Source organism: Sinohyriopsis cumingii, chromosome 1, assembly GCF_028554795.1.
Source record: "Sinohyriopsis cumingii isolate HCF-2022 chromosome 1, ASM2855479v2, whole genome shotgun sequence".
NCBI classification, from domain to species: Eukaryota; Metazoa; Mollusca; class Bivalvia; order Unionida; family Unionidae; genus Sinohyriopsis; species Sinohyriopsis cumingii.
The window spans coordinates 135,022,135-135,035,121 of record NC_142961.1 but is presented as its reverse complement, the minus strand read 5'-3'; the positions used below and the strand labels follow the sequence as shown (position 1 = coordinate 135,035,121).

At 33.9% G+C, this 12,987-nt stretch overlaps 1 pseudogene across 1 annotated transcript in view; it reads left to right on the top strand.

Moving 5' to 3' along the window:
- Positions 1-12,987, top strand: part of LOC149807902 (proto-oncogene tyrosine-protein kinase Src-like) — a 180,501-nt pseudogene that overhangs the window by 136,390 nt on the left and 31,124 nt on the right. Inside the window, exon 8 of the transcript XR_016423733.1 lies at positions 1,879-2,043. The product of XR_016423733.1 is annotated as a proto-oncogene tyrosine-protein kinase Src-like (transcript). The remainder of the gene's footprint in view (positions 1-1,878; positions 2,044-12,987) is intronic.

Genomic DNA, 12,987 nt, shown 5'->3' with positions numbered 1-12,987 from the left:
ATTTATTGAAATAAATAATTAACAAGGAATAATAGCATCTGACCACACATTTAAAGCAATACAAGATTTAACTATTATTCAAATCAAAAGCAGCATGCCTGATAATGAAGAAAACTAGCAAAACATAGTGATCATTTTAGTAAACACACATAAATTCATGATTTCTGTATTAGAATAGAAATCCCTATTATAAAATCTATATTCATGGACATTAAATTAGTAAGTATTAAGGGGCTGATCAATGATATCTACAGATAATAAGCTGCCAAGAAAATTCATGATTTCACAGTATCATGGCTTTCAGACAAACAAACAAAAAGGACAAAAGATTGATTATAATGAATCAATACAAATAAAAATATGCAGCAGATTATATGATCCATAAGAATTCTGTAGATTACCTCCAGCAAGCTGTCATTTAAATCATTTGTGTCCCCAACCCAATATTAAAATCACTTCTACCACCCACTAACCCATAGGCAGAAATTATGTAAAAAAAATGCTTCTTGAGGGGACAGTGTTTTTTTTATTAAAACACATCTGATGGTGGATCATAATTTTTTTTAATTGCTTCTCTTGTGGGTTGGTTGAATTTGAAAGTACCTTCCCTCCAGGGGGTATGTTTTACTGGAACAGCCCTAAACAGAATTCTATACATAAAGCATCCAGGTATACAGAACTTTAAAATTTGTGCAGATGATGCCATTTACCCTCATGGCCACCATTTCCAAAATATAAAAGCCATTTTTTGACATCTCAATAACTGTTCCACAGATTTTTTAAATCAAATCTGAAGGGAAAAAAACACCCTGACATAAATGACTTTCAAATTTACACAAGTGGTGCTTATCAACATTTAGATATGACCACAAGTAATAAAAAATAAAACTTTTGACATTAATTTCTCAAAAGCCACTTGACAGTTTTCCAAATTTAACAGAAAGAGTCCCCGCTTGAAGACCATTCAGATTTGTACAAATGTTACTGACCTGTGTCAGATATGGTGAAAAGCACTAGAAACAGAAAACAAATCATTTAAACAAAATTCTTGAAGGAGGTACATTCAACAGAATTTGATCAACTCACAATGAAAGCATCCCAATTTAAAGTCCTTTCAACACTTGATATATGATGTTGGTATGCTGTAAAATGTATGAAAAATTGGTTATTAGGCATATTTTAGTCAGATGAGTCCCAAGAGGACCTGTTTAGTCAGATGAGTCCCAAGAGGACCTGTTTAGTCAGATGAGTCCCAAGAGGACCTGTTTAGTCAGATGAGTCCCAAGAGGACCTGTTTAGTCAGATGAGTCCCAAGAGGACCTGTTTAGTCAGATGAGTCCCAAGAGGACCTGTTTAGTCAGATGAGTCCCAAGAGGACCTGTTTAGTCAGATGAGTCCCAAGAGGACCTGTTTAGTCAGATGAGTCCCAAGAGGACCTGTTTAGTCAGATGAGTCCCAAGAGGACCTGTTTAGTCAGATGAGTCCCAAGAGGACCTGTTTAGTCAGATGAGTCCCAAGAGGACCTGTTTAGTCAGATGAGTGATCACAGGTCCTCTTGTACCTTTTATTATTCTACCTTTTACTAGAATTACTGAATTGTTTACAGATCTCACTCTACACAATTTGAAAGTTAAGGTTGACATTATTGAAGAATTTTTTAAAATTAGATAAGAATTTAAAGTTCTAGAAACATTATTTTTACTGGAATAAATCTTCTATCTCTTGGATAAATCATGATGCTTTCTCAACTCTCCATGGAAACAAAATAACAATGAAACAGTAACAAAAAGACCCAAGTGCACATGCTTTTGCAGCATTGCATTAGACTAGAACAGAGCTTGATGTTCCTGCCATTATCATTTGTTCCTTTGCTTACAGTATATGCTGATGGTCTCTGCCATGTCTTGACCATCCCATGTCCCAAACCAAAGCCTGTAATGGACGATATTTGCAGAGAAACAATTGCTGCCTGGGAGATTCCTCGAGATTCTCTGACGTTTGTGGTAAAACTTGGAGATGGCCAGTTTGGAGAAGTTTGGAAAGGTTGGTGACATTGTTTGCCATAGATACCCACATTTTCACAAGCATAAACTATCTAATAATTTAGTGATACAACTGCATGTGGGAAAGAATTGCATCACTGTCAACAATATGTAGTTATGTGTCGATCTTTAATTCATGAAAGTTTTATTTTGCAAATTAACCATGTTTACTAAGTTAACATTTTTAATCAATCTAAAGTAGTTCAATATCCAGGTTTCACTCATTCATTTTTGTATGTGGGACAGACAGTAACATATTACTGTTTAGTGTTTCTTCACTCAGAAATGAAGTCTCCATCACAGAATTGAAGCAAATTTTTGGCTTATTTACAATGGCTCAGCACAAATATATTTGATGTTTTTGCTGCATCCTTTGTGTCAGTGTTGTTTTTCTTACGCAGATCAATTTTCCAGTACACTGGCAGAGTTGCAGTTAACAGTTCTGTCAAATGTTTTGTACAGTTTTTAACAAAGGTATGGCACACAGCTCTAGAAGACCTTTTTGACAGTTTTGGCACACAAGTGGTAGGTTTGTGGCTACTCTGTAGAACAGTAATAGGACACTTTCATCCCTTTTTAAAATTTGACTGCACATAAAGCTGAATGAAATAAACTTAAAAGTGCCATGATTTCAAATCATGAAATTCATATGAAGGAAACAATAAACAATCCATAACATGACTAGTGTACAAAGTACCAGCATACAAAAATGACATTTCCAGAACCTTTGGTCCAGCAACTAAAGAAAAACTGCTTCAAACGTTGCTAGTCTAGTCTGAACATTTTTAGTTTCAGTCAAGCATGCAGCAGTTTTGAATGAGGCATAGTCCATTGAAAACTTTGTTTCCTGTTGGCAAAAATCTTTGAATGTTTAAAATTTTATTGCAATTTAAATAGTGTGATGAAATTTGATACCTAGTCAGTGTGATACTTTAATTATAGGTGCATTGCATTTCACTATTATTACAATGGTTTGACTGTAAGTTATAATGGGACTGTCAGGCTGAGGGAGTGATCAGAGGGAGTGAGAAAACTCTTCTCTTCTTTAACATATCAAGCATCAGGTTTCACCTAGTGGTTTTTAATGAGACACAGACTTGAGAGAAAGAGATTTTTAGGTTTCCTTGCAAAAGGATTAATTGGATTTTCTGTCTGTTCTAATGGATAGCTAGGTTGTAATTCTAGGGAGAATTAGGAGCTTTTCTTCCTTTCACAGTTGCTTGGATCTTTTATTGTGTTGAGTACCTGCCAAGACTCTGCATTTGATAAGGTACAATGAATGCCAACAGCAGATATGACCATGGTACCCTGGCACAATGTACTAATTTCAATACTAATGTACAAAATACCTCGGATATCAGGTGAGTGTCAATCAGGTTGTGTTGGTTGCCTCATTGATTAATGCAGAATTAAACCAAATAATAGGTTTGGCTTTAGATGACTGCTGCTGAAATGTTATATTTTTGGTGATGAAGGAAAGAACATGATCATAAATATAACCACTGAAGTAAGTGGGGAAAATACAAAAAAATCCTGGAAAAATGAAAATCAGTTAGCTCAAATATGACAAGGTAAAGGATGTGGTGTTTTGTTCCTTTTGCACCGAGTACTTGGAGATATATGAGATTGTGCAGATTAGTGAAATTTAGGAAGTATCAGTAAAACTATTATGTTGATCCTGTGGATCAATGAAATTTAGGCACTATCAGTAAAAATGGTTATTTGATTATCTTGTGGATCAGTGGGAAAAAAATCCTAATTTCACAATCTGCACTTACACTTGAAAATTTTGGAAGGGATTTGGGAGTTGGGGAGGTGGTTTCCTAAGAGCAGGGTAGACAGTAATGTCTGCAGACATTTATAATGTTTTGTAATTTTCTGGTTATATAAAAGGGTTAGCAGTCTGCCTTCCCCCCTTTTCATTGTTACAGCAGCATGAACATCTTGTATTTAATAAAGCATTAAAGCATTGTTAGAGATTCTGTTTCTTAAGGAGCCATTCATTTAATCAGTACAGTCAGTTATCCATAAAATTCATTTCATTTTCTTAAAAGTGAATAAAATATTCATTTATCATGCTGTTGTTGATCAAAGAAGTCATGTATTACAGTGAGTTTCCATTGCCTTGTACCTGTTATTTACCAGCAAAGGTTAAGGATAATTTCAAATCGAGCATGGTATTTAACAACCAGCATGTCAATTCTAGTAATGGTATCATCCTATTTTTTCAAAGGATAGTTAAAAATGGTATTAAAAAGCTGCCTAGTTAGGCACTCAGTATTAAGAGCTTAGTGTTAGGACTGTTCGACCTGGTGTCAGGATACTGTAACTGGGTGGGACATGATTCTGCATGTCTTCGGCATGATGCCTCAGTGGTAGACATCACTCTAAACTGCCACACTGCAGACATCATAGCAATATGACTGAAAGATTGTTAAAGCTAAGTTAAAAATTAAAATCACACACACAGACACAATTGCCTGTAGCTTCCTGTTGGTGCTTTTTCCCTGGGTTTTCCACCGTCAAATATATTGGCCACCATGTATAACCTATCATGTGTTAAAAAATGGCAGGTTATCTTTGCCAGTCCAAATTTACGCTTACCAGCTGGTATCCGTTCTTGGGGCATCCTTGTTCCATGTCCAAGCCATTTGATTCTGCATGTCTTGATCTCCAGGCAAATGTTACATCCCATTGTTTCATATAGGTTTACATTGAAGACCTTGTTTTGACAATTTGATGTTGCAGATGTTATGGAGGCAGCTATTGTGAAATGAATTTACTTCACTCATGCTTGTTTTACGAGTGTATGCTCTTAAAATAAGTAACAGAAAAGAGTGAAAACAACAAGTTTTGTAAAATTTAACAAATAATTTATTTCCCTAGAATGCAAAGTGAAAAATAAGAAAACAGCACTTACAGTATTGCAAATTAAATCCAAAAATAATCCAAGAATTAAAGACACAAGTCCTATTGACAAAAAGTCTTCAGTTCAAATCCCGAAGAGGTTCAAAATTTAAGAATTAATGTGTCTATTCAGTATTGTGGCCTGCATAGTCCTGATGTGTCAACAGTCTCTTATTGAATAACAAATATTCCAGGTTTGAATTCAGTATAAACTCGAATGAATGTCTTTATCCAAGAATTTTATCAGAGAACATTTTTATTTCCAGAGAAAATATAATTCAGTGATTTGAAGAAAATAAAAATTCAGCCCAAACTGGTCACAACATAACACAACTTACAGTGCTAGATGTAAAAGCACAAATTCGGACAGTCACTAGATAATAGTTCTGTTTGACCACAGGTCACAAATTAGCATTTTCTAAAAACAACCATTACCTAATGGAAAATAACATTTTAGCATGATTTAATGAGCCTTGTTTATTTAAGACCTAATACCCTACAAAATTCACTTTGGAATTTCCAAAACTCTGACCTAAATCAATATGTTTATGCCTTCTTTACTGGAATAATAATTTGGTCAATGATCTCATACCCATAGAGGATAATGAAGTTATTATTAGTTATTTACATCAAGGAATAAAAAAGATATAAAAAAAGTCAATCAGGTCAAACAGAACTGAACTCAATTTTGGACAAGGTCAAGTCCAGTAAACAATGTTACATTACAATAACATGTAATGGAATATAAAAAAATTAAAACTAACAGACAAACAATTAAATTAAATATACATAACACTTGTCTTAATTACTCTCCAACACTCAGAGCCATACAACAGTACTGACTTTACATTGTTGTTGTAAAGTCCGATCTGTCTTGGGGCTATATTGTTTTGATTTCCCTATAGATTTGCTAGTCAATATAATCATCAAATGGTGTTAGATTTTGGTCTTTGAGAAATTACCGCCATATTTGATACATTTATTTTCATGATTTTCATAACTTTGTATTATATTTGATTGAATATATCCAGGAAACTTAAGTTTATCCATTTTGAATATCAAGATTTATACCATTGTGATTTCTGTTTAAATAAATCCCATGTCTTTCTCCTCTGCCCACCCTTACCCTCGAAAATGAATCCTAATATTGCAATGTCTGTTATGTGTGATGTCATTCATATATATATACAGTTTCTGTTTTGAAAAGGTCCAATCTGTTCATTGTACTGGTTTAGTTGCATATTTGTCACTTATTTTGTTATTCTTCAACCTATCACACATAAAATGGAGTTTCTTATATTTAGCGCGAGTCACTCTTCATACCACCCACATACACACATAATGGTAGAGAGGCAAAATTGGTCATCAAAAAGAAAATGCAGGTTTGGCAGATTCAGGTCAACCTGAATATACCATTATGTTAATCTGATATGATTCAATAATGTACTAAACAAAAACTATCTTTGTTATGTCGGTATTCCATTTTCGTATGTCACTGATATACAAATAAATTGTTCTGTCATTATACCCATCTCAGATATTTTGTCTAGGATATTTTCAATTCATGTCAGATGTTCATTGGTTGTAGTTTGTTTTGAGCAGACAATACATTGGTAACTTCTGGGTTCATATAATCTGAAGAAAAATGGCGGAAGGTTTACTAGTACTACTGGTATTTGATGATATGACAGTCAAGGCTGGACAAAAGGCAGAGCAAATGGATCAGTTATCCCTGTGGCCTTGCCCAGTAGGTGCCCTGCTCCACAGTGAAATCACATTTTTTAAAAATCTTTTATCCTATTTTTTGATTATGTATTTCATGAAAGGGGAATTATTTTTTTTTAAGTTCTGCAGGGTCTACAACTACTTTAATCTGGCATCAACATAAGATAAAAATAAGATATTTAATGTACAGTTAGATATTCTTGATAAAGAATGCTGGAAATTAGTGGTGTAAAAGCGATTTTACAATAATCAATGCAATGAAGTAAATTTATGTTACAAAATAAATGCATGTCAATGCTTACAAAGTTAAAGAAATTATAAACGCACAATCAGTAAATCTCAGCCTCAAAATGGACTATAATTATGCTGGTCATGACTTGTAGTCTAATTGTAAACATGATGTATTTAAAGCTAAATTGTGGTAATGGTGTTTCCTGAAATTAGTGATTTTTTTCTTTGTTAATTGATATTGGAATCCCAGATGTTTATTAATCTGAATGTTCAATTCAATAGGCTGTTTGTACTTAGTGATATGAAATACAAGCAGTGACTGGATTGTAGTCTGTTTACGCTTATCCAGCACATGTACTTGTAACAAGTTCCACTTTTCTGTAATATATTTCTATGAAACCAACAAGCTTTTACAATGTCAACTAAAGCGGAGAACTTTATTTTAAATCCTAACCAAGGAAAAAGACTAATTGTTTCAACTTGCCTGACAATATGATCTTTCAGAGGCAAAGCCATCCTGTTAAAACAAGAAATTTCTTGATTCAGTATTTGGTAGAAAAGAAAATTTGTCATAAAAATGCTTTGAGTTTGATTGGTAAGTCTGAATCTGGCTCTGATTTGCTAGTTATGGAATTTAAATTGAAACAAGAATGAAATAAAATTAAGGAAGCATGAACTTGAAAAAGAGGAAAGAGAGACCAATTCAAAAAGTAAAGAAATGGAATTGAAAATGAAAATGCAGGGGAAAAAAAGAGATGCAGATGCAAGTAACAGAAAGAGCTAAACATTTTGATACAAAGAGAAGAAAGAGATGCAAATTAAATTGCAATATCACAAAGGAGAGAGAGAGAGATGGAAATGCAATTAAAATTTAAAGAAACAGAACTGGCAAGTGGAAAGCACTCCCCGATTTTTGATGTTTTCAGAAATGTCAAGTTAGTTCCCGCTTTTGAGGAAAAAGAAGTAGGTCAATATTTTTTGCATTTTGAGAAAATAGCTGCAACACTGAAATGGACCAGAGAGCACGGGACTATATTATTACAGAGTGTACTTATTGGCAAAGCTTGTGATGTGTATACTTCAGTGTGAGTAAAAGCAAGTGATTACTATGACTTGGTCAAGGAATGTATCTTGAAAGCTTATGAATCAGTACCTGAAGCATATAGATGGTGGTTTTGGAATTGTAGAAAAGCAAAAGACCAAACCTATGTCAAATTTGCATGGGAAAAAGTGTCACAATTTGATAGGTGCTGTGCTTTTGAAAAGATTGTGAAAGATTATGACAAACTTAAACAACCCATCTTAATCGAAGAGTTCAAGAACTGCATCCATAGTGACATCAGAATTTACCTTGATGAAGACAATACTTCAAAATCCTCTTCAAGTTAAATATTATGGTCCTCATCAGTTAAAAAGGCAATTTAAATTGTATCAGCACTCCTGGGAGGCGGAAACAGAACTAACTTCTACAGTTACATAATTTTGTAGGAGTATGTTAATCAAGATACATGTAGTTTTATAAATCATTCAGTAAATTTAGTTAATCCTGTCCCACAAAGTGATGATTTAAATGATGACATACAACATGAATATAATGACTTTGGTTCAGCCAGTCTTCAAAATTGTGAAATATTAAAAAACTTGGACATCAAACTTTCACATCTATAGCCAGAGGAGAAGAATGAGTTAAATAAGCTAATATGTGAAAATGAGCACTTGTTCCCAGATGTTCCAACTTGAACAAACAAAATCTACCATGTTGAAATTGTAAAACAACATCCTTACAGGATGAATCCTCTTATGCAGGAATGTTTGAAGAAGGAAATTGGTAAGAATTAAGATTTTTTTATATCAATGTGAAAAATTAAATTTTTACAGGTTTCTATTTTCATTAAGTGGAAAGGGGAAAAAGGAAAAACTAGGAGAAAAACCCTTTTGTTCTGGGAATCAAACAGAATATGTGTGTCTGTAGGTGGACATTATACCTTTTGACTACAAAACCATTTAGGTTGTACACATCTTTAAATGATCCTTGCAAAGTTTATTGTAATCTGTAGCAGCCACTGGGATTTGTTTTCTGTGAAATATTTCTGATGCACTTTATCTAATTCAGATATCGATTTGCACTTGTTTGCAAATCAATATAAATGCTCTTTTCAAAGTTCATTTCCTCACTAACCATTCCAGTTCTAAATAGAGTTATTTTGATCTAGTCCCAAGAGAATTAATGCACTAGTCACCAACCAGTTATTACTTCTCATGCCGTATTTTTGTTTGTTGCCGAAACAAAATGTACTTTTTATTAAATGTTGATTATTTATTTGGTCACTTCAAATTGTACTTCACAGAGTCTTGAATAAGTGACTGATGTGGGGTAGGCCTAACTGGTACAGTGTCAACTGCTTCAGACCCTCTATACAGCAGTGTCTACATGTCTATATACAGTCAAACCCGGTTATCTCGATTACGTCGGGGGTGTAAAAAAATCGTCGACATAACCGGGTCCCGAGATATCCGGGTTCATAAAAACCGGTAATTTTAAAAATGTCCTTGAGCATTACTCCTGTCTCTTGTTGGTGTTTACTGGAATCCCCTCCCACTGCATGTTACAATAAAATAAACAAAACGCTTAATTGATAATAAAATGAAATGAACTAACCTGGTGTTGTTATCATTTATTCCTTTTTTATCATCATAAGTAATTTATTAAAGAAAAAATATATCTATGAACTCCTTATATCACATGTAGCGTATGCATCCATTACTGTAGTGTGCATCACTTATGTCAGATAACACACGGCGCATTTTTATAATTGATGTGAATATTGAAAAACAAATCATGTTTGGTTGTACTCAGAGGTTTGAATATGTTATCAGATTGAAAAATGGATCAAAGAAAATCACAAACGAGAGAGTGAGAGAGAAACATCCACCGATTGCTTTCAGGCACCCGCCATTCACGCATAACGCGGTGTTAGGTGCAAAATAACCAAGATTGTATTATATCCAGATTAATATATGACAGTATCTCGCAGATAAAGATCAATAAATGTTTTTGAAAATACATGTACATGTACATGTACATTGACTGAGTGCAAATAAGGAAAAGCGATCCTATAAACCAACTCTGCTAGACGCCATCATGTATGCCCGTGCAGCTTGGAACAGTGTATCGCCGAAAACCATTCAAAACTGCTGGTTCCTTTGTATTTTTCCGGAAATTTCTGATGAAGAATTTCACCAGCAGTGTTTAATTGCACAAGAAATTAAAGAGCCTCAATCAGAAATAGGTCTTGAAGCGATGGCTGATGAGATTGCGGACTCCATAGGCATTGCTCGGGATGAATTTTCTAATTATGTTCACGTGGATGATGATGCCAATGCCTATGGTGAACTTACTGATGAGGAAATAATCCAATCGGTGACAACGAAGCAGATACAATCATGCAAGCAAGATGATGATGATGATGATGATCAGCCTATCACTATCCCAAGCTACAGTGAAATGGCTGAATGCATTAAAAAAATGAAATTGTTTGTGGCAAGTGTCGACGGTGCCGAGCATATGTATGAAAACGTAAGTGCTTTTGAATCGTTCGTTACAGATCAGCACCGGAGTAAACAAAAGCAGACTGATATTACTTCATATTTTCTACAAATCGATCACTTTTGCTGACTGTTTCTTGTACAATTTCTGTGAGATTGACGTTAAAAAGTTGCATTTCGTCCAATTAAGCGGGTCCACATGTTACTTCGGACCGAAACTTATGCCCGACATAACCGGGTTATCGACTTAACAGAGGTCGAGATAAGCGGGTAAAAAATAGCATAACAAAGAAGAATTTTTTCGGAACCGGACCAAAACGCTCGACATAAGCGGGTTGTCGAGATAACCGAGGTCGAGATAAGTGGGTTTGACTGTATGTCAATCGCTTTATATGATTTTTAACCAACAAAACTCCACATGAATTAACAACAATTCCACAACATTGCATACCACTGTAAATAATGCTCTTATACTGGTACATTTTGTCCATAATACACGTTGGATAGAAATATCTGATAAATCAATCTGGCTTGTCTGTATCATCATACAACAAATCGGCTACAAATCAACACCCCTTGGAATAATTTCAGCTGTGAAAAGTTTCCATAATTTCTAAAGAATGTGTGTCGGATAAAGTTAAACTTTTTTAGGGCATAATAATTTAATATCAGCATTACCTGCCATGTAAACTGTTCTACAATAAAAGTGTCTCTGTTGCTTTGTGCTGTATGTTTTCAGAATATGCAGATGATCTGGTATAAATATGTTACCGCACTTGCCTTCTGCTCATTGGTGAGAAAATACAAGTCCAGTATTTTGTTCAGTATTGGATTTATTGTGCATTATTGGGTTGATAGGTGGAGATTGAGACATTTCTCCTTGCTTTGTTGTTACATACACCCTACAAATACAATAAAAAAACCATTTACTACAATAATAAATTAATAAATAATATCATCATCAGTGCATTATTGTTCTGCATGTTTACATTGATTCTCTTTACAGTACATTCAATACGAATAACTTACAATTCCATACATTTATTAATTATCCATCTAGAGAGATAGTGGATCAGCTGGACAGAACGATATGCTAATAATAAAATGCAGGTTGATAACCTATTAAAATGTATTAAAATACATCAACATGCATTCCAGAGAAATATGCAGAGTACATATAAAATAAACTATTACATTAATCATATTATAAATCTATTTACCTTATCATATGGGACAAAGGCCAATTTACATCTTGCAAGCACAAGAATCATCAGGCACTATAATGCAATGCCATGACCAGCACCCTTCAGAAACTCTAATGGACTGACAACTAATATGCTGTTCATACTATGTTGTTTATACAGACAAGTAGCAAACTAACCAATCAGAAAGTTGTTTACCACTTATCATACAATAGAACAACCCAGCATGACCAGCAGTCAGGGTAGTTGCATTGCTCAGTGAACAAAACTCTTAACAGGTAATCCTGGTTCAAGGTTACCTAAATGGCTCAATATGTGTAAAATGAGAATAACACAATAATTGCAACTGATGACTGTATTTCACTCAATAATAAACATTGACTACATAAAGTAATAAAATACCTATTTCTGCCTAATTAAAACATGAATGTAAAATTATAAAACATATCCTCCTGCTACACATATAATTTATAACGATGCAACTTCATTTTATATACAAGTCTTGCGCATGTTTTAAATAAATTTGGGTTCTTCTAGGAGCTGCATAATACTGGTAATAGACAATTACAAATATCGATTTTAAATTTAACATTAAAAATATCATCAGTGCTCATTTATGCCAGCATTAGAATAATTTTAAGATTAACATAGCCCATAGCTCACACATGTGAAACATCATAAAATGTTAAGAGATATCAACTTATCTAATAAGGAAAACTTCTTAAATGTTTTTTCATAACTGGGGTGGGGGGTAGTTTAATTTGTATAAATACATTGCAGTCGGATGTATGTTTCAGATTTTCCACATTCTATGCCTCCAATGTGTCCACTGATGACATCACTGGATGCGATCAATATGAAAAGTGCAGCTTATTTTTAAAGACAAGGATGTGTCTATGTAAAGTACATAAAATGCCTTTTAAAATAAAGAAAATAAAGTTTGGACGTTTGCTGAGGCCATTACAGAGCTCTACAGTCCCTATTCCTTTTGTGGCTTGATTTGATTAATTTTGTATCTTGTACTACTTCAGTTGCAGGGATAAAATAAGAGGTAGGTGGAACGAAGTTTTGATTTTTGGTAAATGAAAACATTAGGTTCGTGTGCATTACAGAATTTATAAATATATTTTTTTTAAACTGAATTTTATGGTGATGCATAATTTTCTGAAAGTTAGTGATAGTATAGTTTATGTTTGGGATTTGTGAAGGCAAGGCATTATGTGCAGTGAAATAATAGTAACTGTTGTTCTTTAGGTCCAGCCACTTTGTATAGAGAATTGTTGTGCAACCATATATTACTGATAAGTTCAATTGTTTGAACACAATCTTCACCA